The sequence below is a fragment of the Manis pentadactyla genome, chromosome 1 (genome assembly GCF_030020395.1).
Source record: "Manis pentadactyla isolate mManPen7 chromosome 1, mManPen7.hap1, whole genome shotgun sequence".
Taxonomy (NCBI): domain Eukaryota; kingdom Metazoa; phylum Chordata; class Mammalia; order Pholidota; family Manidae; genus Manis; species Manis pentadactyla.
This window is the reverse complement of record NC_080019.1, coordinates 15,714,368-15,727,717: the sequence shown is the minus strand read 5'-3', so window position 1 is coordinate 15,727,717 and position 13,350 is coordinate 15,714,368.

Sequence of the window (13,350 nt, the reverse complement as noted above, 5' to 3'; positions counted from 1 at the left end):
CTCCTGTTCCCTGATCTATACCATCAGGAGCTGAATTTTCCTTCTCTCATCAGTTGGAAACCAGATAATGCCTATGAATCAGTATTTCCTAGACATTATATTAACAAGCAGAGCAGAACTGTGGTCCCTGAGAGGCAGGGAATAAAGGAGGCGAGCCCCACTCCTACCAGTTTGCTACAAGGAGGCATTTACAGGACACAGCACAGCAGGGAGAGACACCACAGCTGGTGACTGTGCAGGTTTGAGCAAAAGGCATCTGGCATTTGGGCCGACAGGGAGGCAGGAATCTTCAGGGCAAAGAAGCCCCAGGAGGTAGGGAGCTCTTGGGAGCTGGAGAGCAGGCCCCGTGCAGCTGTCTTACCAAGTGTGTGAGTGCAAGCACACGACCTAGTTCAGGCAAGAGCCATCCAACTGGTAAGAGTAATGTGTAATTATTGCGAAAATGTCAGCAATATATTGAAATAAAGACAAAAAAAAATCAAAAGGAAAAACTAGCTGTTCACAACAGGTATTTAAAAAAAATTGTCCTTGCCATGAAGAAAAAGCATGAAGTTACTTGATTTCTTCAAGGTACTGGCTACTATGTGCCAGGCATTATGCATTTGCTTTTCCTATGCCCCTGTCAAGGGAGGGAGAGGCTGGCATTCAGGGAACTGTCCTTTGATTAGAGAACCTTTTATGTTCTGTCCTATGGGAGGAAAACATCATACAGAGTGCCTTAGACACTACATGGAGGAGCATTATTTGTAAATTTATATATAAAAACTGTACTGTACATCTAAATATGTTGGTTAAAACCTGGAAAAGTACTTACGTCTAATATTTAAATTGAATTTCTTCCATGTTCTTTGAATTTAATCGTTGTTTTCTTTCTCCCCAATAAACCAGAACTTACTTTGTTACTTGAAGGAAGTCTTGAAGAATATGCTCTCTGGGCAAATTTGTGGCGATGTTGTTATTTTAAGGTGTTGACATCTGTCAACAGTGATGCAGACCCAATCTTTGGAACACAACAATTATCGGATTCTTGATTGATGTCCTCAGACTTTGCCAGAATATCTGTTCTTGAAACAGGAAGGAAAAAAATGGTTTCGCTGACTAATATGTTCTTATACAGTTTCAAATTGCATTTATTCTTCCAACCTATTATATCTCAATATGAGCATGTGAAGTAAGGAAACAGCAATTTAGAGAAAAATATAAATGCCAACCCACTCACTATAAACCATGCATAAATCCTAATAATGCAGTGCAGTGTTTCTGCTTTATAGCATTCGATGTGCAGGACATCTTGGCATAATTAGAAACAAACCAAAAATGTTACTCTTTCAAATTTATGTTCAGAGTAGAGGCAAACTGTCTCCAAACGACTATATAGGAATCACAGCTACACACTTTACCATATGGTAACATTCCTCAAATGCCCAGCACAAAAGCGTGTTTATGACAATTGCCTAGTTATAAGATGTACCAGGAAAGCATGTTTGTTATGCTCACCGTGTATGCAGAGTCATTTGTGTGACGATAAATATTTATACTACAGGCTTTTGAAATTTTCTTACTGAAAAATGATTACTTCTTTGAAGTTGCACAAGGTTGGATGATGTGTTTTCAAAAATGCTTTCTGACAGGAGATAAAAGACACTGTTCTTTGTTGTGTTTTTCATACCGAAGTGCAATTTTTGTCTTGTTGCATTTATTTTTCAAGAATGTGTGAAGCTAAGCTATGATATTCCTTTAAAAAATGGAGAAGAGAGATAAAATACAGATTTTTCTAAGTACCATCATGCTTTTAATATCTAGCTATACAATGACAGCCTATTAGCAAAGTTGGAGTGTATCTTCATTGCGCTATAAAAGCAAATTGCTTGTGTGTGTGTGTGTGTGTGTGTGTGTGTGTGTGTGTGTGTGTGTGTTCCTTAGAGCTCTAATGAAGAAGGTATATTTGAAAAAGGGGTAAGAAAAACTTACTTGTGGAATGCTGATTTGGTTTATGATTATCTAAGTTTGTTTTACCATCATCCATATATGTACATATCTAAGACAAGTATACATAGACGCATACATACATAAATTCCCTCCATCCTATACGCATTTATGGAAAAGAGCTGTTTTGTTTCAAAAATTAGATATTCATTAAAAGTATAGTTCGTTGAGTCCAACTTCTATCAGTGAAAATAAAGCCCTTTAGAATCAAACATAACTGTGGCTTTAACAATCCTGTTGAGATGCAGTGCTATCAAGTATCTGGAGGCTCTGGTGAAGCGTGTAATTCAAGGACAACATGGACCAAATGGACTCATTTGATGGTTCAAGTTATGGCAGGACATCAGAAAGGTTTTCAATCTCTCCCCTGCTCCTACCAGATGCCAGATAAAACAACTAGGGTCATAAAATTAAAACAAACAAGCAAGCTGGGTGACCCCTCCAACAGCGCGCTGTGACAGGATCTCCCCACTGAACGCTTTTCTCTGGACACCAAAGCACTTGCTGACCTACAAGTTGCTTGGGCATCTCATGTAGTGAACTTCGCATACATACATGTCCTCCCTATTCTTAGACTGTGAAGGCTCCTGGGACAGGAAACTGGCCTCTCACTTTATTTTCAAAACACCTATTTAAATATTAAGAAATGACTGTTTAAAATAATGGTTTTCTTTTTTTGTTTATTTTGATCCTGCATTGGATAGTTAGTGAGATACATTAGTTAATGTTCAGGTAGCATAGAAAAAAAAACCTAGTACAGGTCATTTTCCAAAGAGCAAGACTAATTATATTAGATTCTCAAAGCAGAAGTTAACAAGAAATTACTGTCTTTGAAAAGAAATTTAGCTTTGCATTTTGAAATAATTCCAGAATACTGAAACGTTGCAAAACTCAGATAAAGAGTTCCCTTGTATAGCTTCTCAACTGTTAGTATCTTATATAACCAAAATGAAAGCATCAAAATCAGGAAATTAACACTTATACAGTACTATTCACTAATCCACAGACATCACTGAACACACCGCTTTCTGTTGTCTTGTTTGGGAGAAAGATCCACAGTGCATTTAATTTAATGTCTCATTTATCATCTCCAATTGGGAAGAGATTTTTCCTTCAAGATATTGACATGTTTGTATATCACAGGCCAATTATTTTGTCAATGTCCCTGGCTCTGGGTTTGTTTGATGTGTTTTCATGAATAAATTTTAGCTAAGAGACCACAGATATGACATGGCATTGTTCTCAGGAAACAGCATCAACCAGTCGATTATATTGATACTTTTCATTATCAATGAGATCAACGTTGATCACTTGGTGAAACTGGTCTGGACAGGTTTCTCCATATGACTTCCCTTTTATAATTAATAAGTATTATGGGGGAGAGTTTGAGCCTATACAATTAACCTTTTTTTTAAATCATATTTTCATATATTAATTTTAACATCCTTTGATAATTTTTTCCTGCAGCAAATATTACTATGGTGGTCAGCATTGTTGATATTGCACTTGTATTATTCCGTCTCCATTTATTAATTGGAATTCTACTTTAATGAGAAACTGTGCATCCACCCTGATTTGCATATTTAATTATTTCTTTAAATCAGCACAGACACATGGATACTTACTTAATTTTTCCTAGGGTTCTAGTCCATTACAATCATCATCAGTGCTCTCTTTGTTCAAATTTGGCCATTTGGACAATTTCAAACTGTCTCCCCCATAGTTTTGACATACTCTCATCATGTACTGGGCATTTTATTCATTACTGACAAGTTGGAACATTTTTATTTGTATTCTTCACAGTTTCATTCTTTTTTTATGAATCGTACACTCACTATTAATAATACCTGCTTCAAGAGAAGAAAATTCTTGGAAAATTACATATGTTTTTGGGAGATACCTAACTGAGTAGTCACTGGGCCATCTTGGATCTATATTTCCAAAATATCATGGAGTCTATAATTTCAAATGGTTACTTCTTCATTATTCTGATCTTTTTCTCCTCTTCTGACCATTGTCTTTATACATTTGGTGAATGAAAATAGGAAACTAAGTGACAATTTTTGTGATACCCAATTTGTAATTGGAAAAAATTAGCAGTTCAACATACTGTATGTTATTTTGGCTCCAGTGTCTTTATACTTTAAACTAAAGCCACTGTAGTGATTTATTTTCTACTCCAGAAAATTTTCGTCTAGTGCATAATAGTAATTTTTTAAAGAGAGACTTGTTATTTAAGGTTATTAAATTTTTCTCCATGGGACCAAGTTGATTAAATTTCATTTGGAAAAGTAATATTTTATAAAATACTTACATAACAAACTTCATAGGTTAAAAACATTGTAAAGCATAAGAGATCAATATAATGATGGAGAAAATTACTATGAGTAAACACATGAAGACAGCAAATGTCTGTGCAGCTTAATTTTCAACCAATTTTACCATTTTGAAGGATACATTTATAGACCTCACCTTCTCCTATAACATCACATTATTTATTCTACTTTCTCTTTTCCTCCCACTATTTTCTTTAAGCAGTCTATTTTAGGCATTTGTTTCATCCTCTTCATGTCCTTTTTTGAAGAATATGGTGGGAGGATGGGATCAACAAATATCAATGTTAGGTAGACATTAAAGGATTGTTATTCTTTGACAAAACTGTTTTCCTTGTATAGGAATATTTTGTTTCTGCAAAAATTTTCTACATTCATGATTTAACATGGCCCTAAAAATAGGTTGATTCAAATTTTACAGTTGCTGCAAATCTTGACCTATAATAAAAATATAAACCATTTTAAATGAATAATAGTAATTAGAATGACAATAGGTATAATCTACCATGTTTTTAAGCAAAAGGTAATTAGTGGTTATCAACTAACAGTCAACATTCCACACTCTGTGTGGTCTTATTTCTCTGGGTTATCAGGGGACAGTTGGAAAGGCTGGCATTAAGGTGGCCGTCCTCCAGCTGTTCCAGTTGTCACGTCCTTACCTTCCTCACTTTGGACACATTCTTCCTTTTTCTCATCAACATTTAGCAAATGTCCCTCCATCCAGTTCCCCACTCAAAGTTTTTTCACGTATCTTTCTAACTACATAATAGACCCAATTAATTTTTTAAACTCATGAAAAGTAACAATTTAGATGAGGAAGGAGGCATAATTACATTTAAAGCAAGAAAGATACTTAGAAATGTCTTCATTTAGTCTAAGTTCTTGTTTTATTGCAAAACAATTGAGTTAACCCCTCTAAGGTAGCTCAAGACATAAGAAACAGAATTAAATTTGTCTACAACTTCAATGCCATTTCCGATACCTGAGGGCTCTTTTCATGCTCTCTGAATTAATTTTTAAAACATAATACAAAAGAATTCAGAGTAAGACACAATTGTGGAATAAAACTGGAAAAGGAGAAGCTTCACCTAAAATCTGCAAGAACCATCCAGACAGCTATAATATCGAACTGCTTTGTGACTATAATTCAGAAACTACTTAAGACTTGAAATAATTTGATGAAAGTAAAATTATACACACGTAATTGTATGTTCTGAACTCGAAAGTGTTAGCCATTCCTCCACAGCCTCAAAGTTTTTCATTCACCTTTCTAAGTATTATTGGAAGACAATAAGTAAGGAAACATTTATAACAAAAATAAAAAGAAGTTGTTATATCATTAGTACCTTAGCACATTTATTGTAACATAAGAATCACTGGTCAAATGTTCATACTGTGCAGGGAAAGAGATTGGCCCAAACGTATTTCTACCATTTACCAGATATGAGATACTGAGTATGTTGTTAACCTTTTCTATAACTCTCTTACCACAACTACAAAACTAGAATAACAACAGTAGCAGATTTATAGGTTTTTTGGGGGAAATAAAGGAAATAATACATGTCATTGTTGTAATTATTTGTCATTATTTTTATAACCAAGCGTGTTAAAATATAGTTATTCACTTCCTAACAGACCTCTGTCCCTTTAAAAATGAGTTAAGATAAAACTTCTTCAACCTTTTCTTTAGCTCCAAAATAGACATGTATAGAATAATAATCATCAGTTTGACTGGAGCCAAAAACCCAGAGAAAAGCGTTTGTTTAAAAAAATTTCAAACCAAGGTGAACGTACCACCTGAGCCATACACATTTCCTGGCATGCAAAATTTCTGTAAGCACTCTGATCTAGTGTCCCACTGAGCACCAGACCTATGTCAGCACTTAATAAATGTTTGATTAAAGGCCAGACTAGTTTTGCATTTCAAACATTTATTTCTAGAGCTTTATGTTCTTTCGGTTTACCTATAGGCACTTAATTGCTATGCTCTGCATACATATTAAGGTTCAAAAATGCAAGAGTTGGCAGTAGGTAGTCGTGAATGGTATTATCAAAACTTTTTAAAGGAAGTCCAAATATAAAGAGGGAATTGCAGCACATGAAAAAACCTGGCAAGCCATATGGATGAAATTAAAGTATGGGGAACATTCACAGCCACTGTTATAAATTGTGAAAGAAGATTTTAGAAGAAATGGCAATGTGCATTTGCTAACCAGGTTAATATTTATAATTTGTAGGTTATACAGAAGATTATATGGTTCTAAAGTCCCATTCTCTTCAAGCTCTTTGTGTTTTAAAGAAAATACAATTCTCTATAAGCTGTTTCCAGTAAATCTGATACTTAAGGGAACTTCTAAGACCAAAAGTATTAGCTAGTCTAAATTATGCCCAAATAATTTGTTTGCAGTTAATGACTTCAAAATGAGGGCCTTCTCTAATTTTTTCACTAAAGGACAGTAGTTGTTTTACTGGTTATTTTGTACTGGGATATGGGCCTCGCTTGGTAGATGTTTATGAAGCTGACTTCCCAAGGCTCCGGTAAGTCCTGTTATGTCCTGTAACTCAAGGCTGAAATCCCTCTACATCGTGGTTGACAGACATTCCATTTCTTTCTGAACATTTTGATAAATAAACCACCACTGATTTCTACTCAGAACTTAATTACTTAAATGGAAGTCTTTTGAAGTATTTAAAAGAGTGTTGAATTAGAAACCTGATTTTACCCAAGCAAGACAATTTTATTACTTAAAACCTTTGTAATAATTAGACGTAATGTACTTTTTCTCCTTTTTATTTTAACAAACCAGGATCTCAGCCACATCCAGACTGAGCAACTTTACAAAACTGAAAGTGTGGCAATTATTTTTAATTGCCAGGTTGAGTGTAAAGCAATTTAAAATTGCTAGAGCTTCCATTTTTTTCCAGCATTTTAATTTGGAACTGAGTCAAGTAATTCTCTATTATGGCAATTTAAATTATATTAAGCCAATTTACAAATGGAACATTTTAAGAATTGTAGATGAGGAAAAGGCTATTAAGATAAATAAAAATGGATAGAGAAGACTATTAGGGTATGACTATTCTGGACTGGGAGCGAGGTTGTAATCATGCTTTTAAACAGGTGGCATAGAAGGAGAGAAATCTTCCATAAACTCTATACTGGTAAAACCATACTCTGAGAATTATCATTCATGTATAGGTGTTATAATTTCATAGAGTCTGTCAGTCTAAAGCAGTAAATAGGAGAGCAGGTTGGGTCATTAAACAGATTCAAATGCTTTACATGTGAAATAATGGATATGACTGGAGCTATTGAGATAAGAAGAGAGAAGACCAAAATAGAGTATCAAAACTGCTTTGAAAGTTCTTGAGTAACTGTGATATACAATGCAGGTGGCATCTATTTCTTAGGAAAAAGTGGATTCAGCTAGAACCAAAGAATGAATGTGACCATAGTCTGTACTTGTGATTAATTTGGGAAAAAATTTCCTATCATTTAAATATGGAAAAACGTGGTTAAAATTAGAGATGTCCATCACCAAAATCACTCCTGTAAAGCTAGAAGATTAAATTTGAGGAATGTCAGATTAAATTCATTACAGTTGTAACATGTCCAGTATCAGAGACATAAATGAACACTCAGAAGCCAGAAATTCAGTTTCCTTCCTCCTGGCATAGTAGTTTGGTATCTAGTCTTATCTTTTCATAGGAGGTCACAAATTAATATATGTGATTCTTTTCTCTAAATTAAAATACTAGAAAATTTACCCCCTGCTTCTGGTTATTGATTCATATTCCTACATTAAAAATATAGAATTCAACCTAACAAGATGCCTGGGAAAAGACCGAAAGGACTTCCTTATAGTAAACAGACTTTCTCAAATATTTTCACTTAAAACAAGCTCTGAATCAGAGGCAAGTCAATTGTACCCAAAATCTTGGTGTATTGGTTTGAAATGCCCATGAAATAAGAAATTTCTTGATGGTCTGACTGTGCGAATGCATCTTGAAAATGCATGTGAATATTTGATTATAATAGAGCAAAATTGTTAGACGTGTTATATAATATTTTTCCAGAACTTTTGAGTAAAATCTATGCTTCAGAAGAAGGTGCCATCTTTATATGGTACCTTAACATACCTGCCCTTACATGAAAACCAGGTCTGTAGGTGGAGAAAGACAATATGGTAATGTCAAACACATGCCATGGGACATCTAGGCTTGTATTTAAAATTACAATACAAGTATTGATATTCAAATGTAGTATTCCCATATTTAAAATAAACATAATCAAAACAACCTTTATCCAAGCTAATAAAGATACATGAAAAAAAGACAATCATAGAAAGCTCTGAATATGAAAGAATATTTGCTGGCTTTTTTTGTAAAAGCAACAGCTAAAACTCTTTTATGAAGTGGCCTAGCCATTTATTTTCATTTAGAAAATGTAAAGCACTTCAATGTCAATTATTTTAAGTTAGTCATAAAAGCTTTCCAAAATTGCGTCATTATAGTTTAGACCTCAAGAGCTGCTTGAAGATTTGAAATGAAAAGTAAGGCTGTGACAAATAAGTTTCATTACTCTCAACCTCCTGAGCAACCAAGCAGAAGATGTGCTTCCAGGAAAATGTATTAAATAATGTGACAGCTCTCTGCCTGGGAGACTGAGCCCTAAAAGTTACCTCATGTTCAGTCATAAGACTGAAATATTAAGAGTGTAGTCACAGCATTGAGTAATGGAAAACTATCGGGAGGCCATCTCTTGTTTCCCAAATGTGCATATGAAGTAGAGGCAGGCTGACCCTGAGCAGCTTCATGCAACTGTTTTAAACCAATTTTTCTTAATCCCCTAAAAGTAATTTAAAGATGGGATGGACATGATCAATTTTTTATTTTAGAAAGATCGACTAGAAGTTTTAAATAACAATATAAGGACAGGACTGGAGACAGACAACATGGAAGTTTTTAGGTAAAAAAGGAAAGAAAGGAACTAGAACAGCAGCATGTAAAGAGTAGGAATAGAATTGAAAGTACTACGTGGATACAGTGAAACCATCTATCAGTTCGTTTGATGTGGGGTCAAAGAGATGAAGGAACCCAGAGAAACCCCTAGGTGGTGCACTGCATGAAACAGGGTGCCATTTTTTGAGAAGATACTGCAAGGAAGAGGGCAGAGAGGGGGAGATTGAACGAGTAATGCATATGGACATGGGTGTCCTGAATCTGAGATGTGTGTCAGACCCCGGGAGAAGTTGCTCAGGAAAACAATTGTAAATATTGACCTGAAGCTCAGCAGAGAAATTTGAGGTGGAGATGAGGATTTGTTTATCATCAGTTTTAGGTGGAATCTGAGTCAAAAGTCCCAGATGATATGTCCAAGATTAGTTTAAAGGGCATAGAAATCCAAAGATGGAAATTCTAAAAACACACCATCACCAAAGAGTGTCTTGCAAAGAGGCTAAAAAAAGAGTTGTCAGTTGGGAAAGAGTGTCAAGTGAAAGTGCTGTCATTGAAACAAGTGAGAAAACGTCAAAAATGTTCACGTACTGAACACTTCCAAAAGTTATATAAATAAAGAACTAAGTTTTCTGATGGACTTGGAAGTTGGAAATATTTTGGGTAATGATTCCACTTTGGGGAAAGAAGATTAAAGTGCATAATGCAAAAAGTCCATGTTGACTCTTTTTTCAAAAATCTAAGTGGTGAAAAGAAAGATAAGGTAGGATCTTAGCACTCCAGAGAAATACGGTTTGCAAAGAGGGCTTTATTACATGAGACTAAGATGTGTGCAGCCATAGGAGAAGGGATTGCTATGTAAGTGTGAATTAAATCATAGGGAAGGAAACAAAAAGTTGATAGATTGGGTCTTTATAGATTTGGAAGGAGATAATGTGAATAAGCAGAGAAACTAAGAGAAAACAAATCTTTCCCTTTACAGCATCAAAATGCAGAGTTGTGTGTGTGGTTAGGCTCTGCCTCGTGCTTGTCAGGCAGCTCTTTGCTTCCCATTGGAGGTCTGCAGTCCTCCATGTTTCTGATTTCTCTGGGAGTGCCTCGTGTTATATGTCTGTCTGGAGGGAGATGCCCAGCTCAGATCCTACCCCTCGTCTAACGTGGGGTAAGAAGGAAAACAGAGGTAGGCCAGGAAGCCCTGGGCATTAAAAGATGACTTGGTTCTGCCCTCTTCCAAACCCGCATGGAGGAGGGAACACTCAGTGAACTTTCTGATCACCTGAAGCTGGCCTAGTTCACCCCCGTTAGCCCATTGCCCACCTGATACTGTCAGGATGCCGGTGGGATTGCGCTGTTTGGCCCTGGGGACGCAGCAGGTAATGCTTTTTCCAAGGCAGTGTAGAGACAGCAAGTGTGCTTTGCTAAAATCTCCTATTCCAAAATATTTTAAAGTTGTAAAATGTTCCCGTCCTTTTCTTTGTACCAAAATTTTCCCCCTTCCTTGTGACCCAATCACCTTTTGTCAATCCACTAATTCTTAGAGATTTTATGCTGGAATTTTTAGATGTCAACTTCTTTTTTGATTGTATGGTACCCGTGGAGATAAAACCACATTTTCACACAAACATATGATTCAAACCCTCAAAATGAAATACTGGGGGTAGGAAGTATCCATTCATTCACTTAGTTTGCCTTCTCATCAGGAGCCAGTAGACAATGTCCTTCTTTTCTTTTTGTTTCCTAATGAATGTTATTATAAGGGGAACACTATATCCTGTATAAAAGTGCTACACAGATGTTTTCTTCACAGCTCCCAAATTTATTACTCCATCCTTTAGGGAACATTTTGCTGTTCACACCTTGTTCTCCCAATCTGACCCCAGAGCACAGATAAGTGAAACATCCTGTCAGATAGCCAAATTCAAGAATATCTGCTCAATGTCTTATGTTCACAAATAAAAATAAGTATCTCAAAATATGGCATCATGTTCTTGTAGAGGTATAAATTAATTAGCATGGGAGAGTAAATAAATTCATAAATTCATTATCTTTATTCTTTAGGCTAAATTGATACAGATTTTAGCTCCATATCATTTAAGGTTGAAGGTACTTTATTTCTTCCTGATAGTGGATATATTTTCAGGAATAATTTTGTGTACTAACATATCTATGCATTAAGTGTAAGTCCTCAGATGTATGAACTCTAAATCCATGAATCAGAATCTTTATCTTAGCAAGGATTACTTTGAAGAAGAATTTCACTAGGTCTGTAATTAAATCGAAACAAATAATAGGCATTAAATAGACCATGTTCTAAGACCAGCTTATAATTAAGTTAGAAATACAATGTAAAATATAGCTTAAAATATCCTATATGTTTGTAAACTTTAAATCAGTTGAAAATACTTGATGGAGCAAAAAGAAAACTGAGGTGGAAATTTTAAATGCATATGAGTGAACAGTTTAAATACTATAAGTGATCATTTAAGAATCAGCCCAAAATATTTACACAAAAATATATAGCCTTTAATATTACATAAGAAAAGGAAAATGTGGAAAATTGAGTATAATTCTTCACATGACAGAAGAAGATAGCAGAATAAACTCAGGGAAGTTAGATGGAAAGTAGTAACAATGATAGACATGGATATAAATGGAAAAAAGGGAAATACATGATAAAAAAGATTAAGAAAGCAGATAATTCATTTAATACTGATAAAATGATAAACATCTGGCCAGACTAATTACATACATAGAAAATGAGAACTGAAGAGCATTATGAAATAAAAAGGAACAAATTTTCAAAAGCGGAAGGTTTACAGTTTGTATCCCTGCCTTACAAATGGGAAAATTCAGATACACCCTACCCTAGGGAATACAGGTTATGAGTAGGTCTAAATGTGAGCACAGCTCAGTGTGACGCCAGAGTCCACACATTTGAATTTCATGCAATAGCACCATCCCCGTTATCTGGCAGATGAAACAAAAAGGGCGGCTCACCAGTTCCCCGAGCACATGTGCACAGTTCACCCTGCTGTCCCTGGCCTCCTCTAATAACGCTTCACCAGCTCTCCATCAAATGTTGATGTTGTGGAACACAGTCAATAAGAACGCACCACCGTCATTACCTCAAATAAACCGAATGTTCTCCCAAAGGCCCCTCTTCCAAATACCATCACACTGGGGTTTAGGGATTCAACATGTGAATCTGAAGGGAACACCGACATGCAGACCATGACACTTACCTTTATCATTGTTTCGTCCCCTGATACACTTTTTAAAAATATTATATCAGTGCCGGTATGCTGGTGGTGAATTCCTCCCATATGTGTTTGTTTGATAACACCTCTTTTTTTTCCACCACTTCTGAAGGAAATTTTTGATGGATATGAAGTCCTAGGTCTTTCTCTTTCAACACTTTAAATATTTCACTCACCTTTCCTGTTTGCATGGTTTCTAGTATAGGCAAGGTGTTTTGTTGTTTTGTTTTGTTTCCGTTTGGATTCTTTCAATATTATCTCATTGTCTTTGGTTTCCTGAAGTCTGAATATGATATATGTACATATAGATTCTTCAGAGTTTGTCCCATTTGGTGTTCTCTGAGCTTCCTGAGTCTCTGGCTTGGTGTCTGCCATTAATTTTGTAGAATTTGTGTCCATTATTACCTCAAACAGTTATTTTGCTCCATTGTTTTTATGCTTTCTGATATTTCAGAAACATGGTTATATCTGTTGCAACTGACCTATGATTCCTGGATTTTTTTTTGTCTTTTTTGATTCTTACTCCTTTTTGTATTTCATTTCGGTAAGTTTCTACTTGCACGTCCTTAAATTTATACATAGTTTCCTCAGCTGTAACCAGTCTACTGATGAGCCAGTCTAGGGCATTCTTAATCTGCTCTGGTGTCTTTAAGGTGTTGTCTTCCCCTGTGGCACTTGCACCTGTCATTTACAGGAGCCTGCGGCCTGGTAGTCACGTGTTCTATGAGCTTCTGATAAAATGTCAACATTTAGAGAGCCCACATCTGGTTTGTGATTTCCACAAGTTTTTCTCCAGAGGTATACTTCCCCTCTCCACC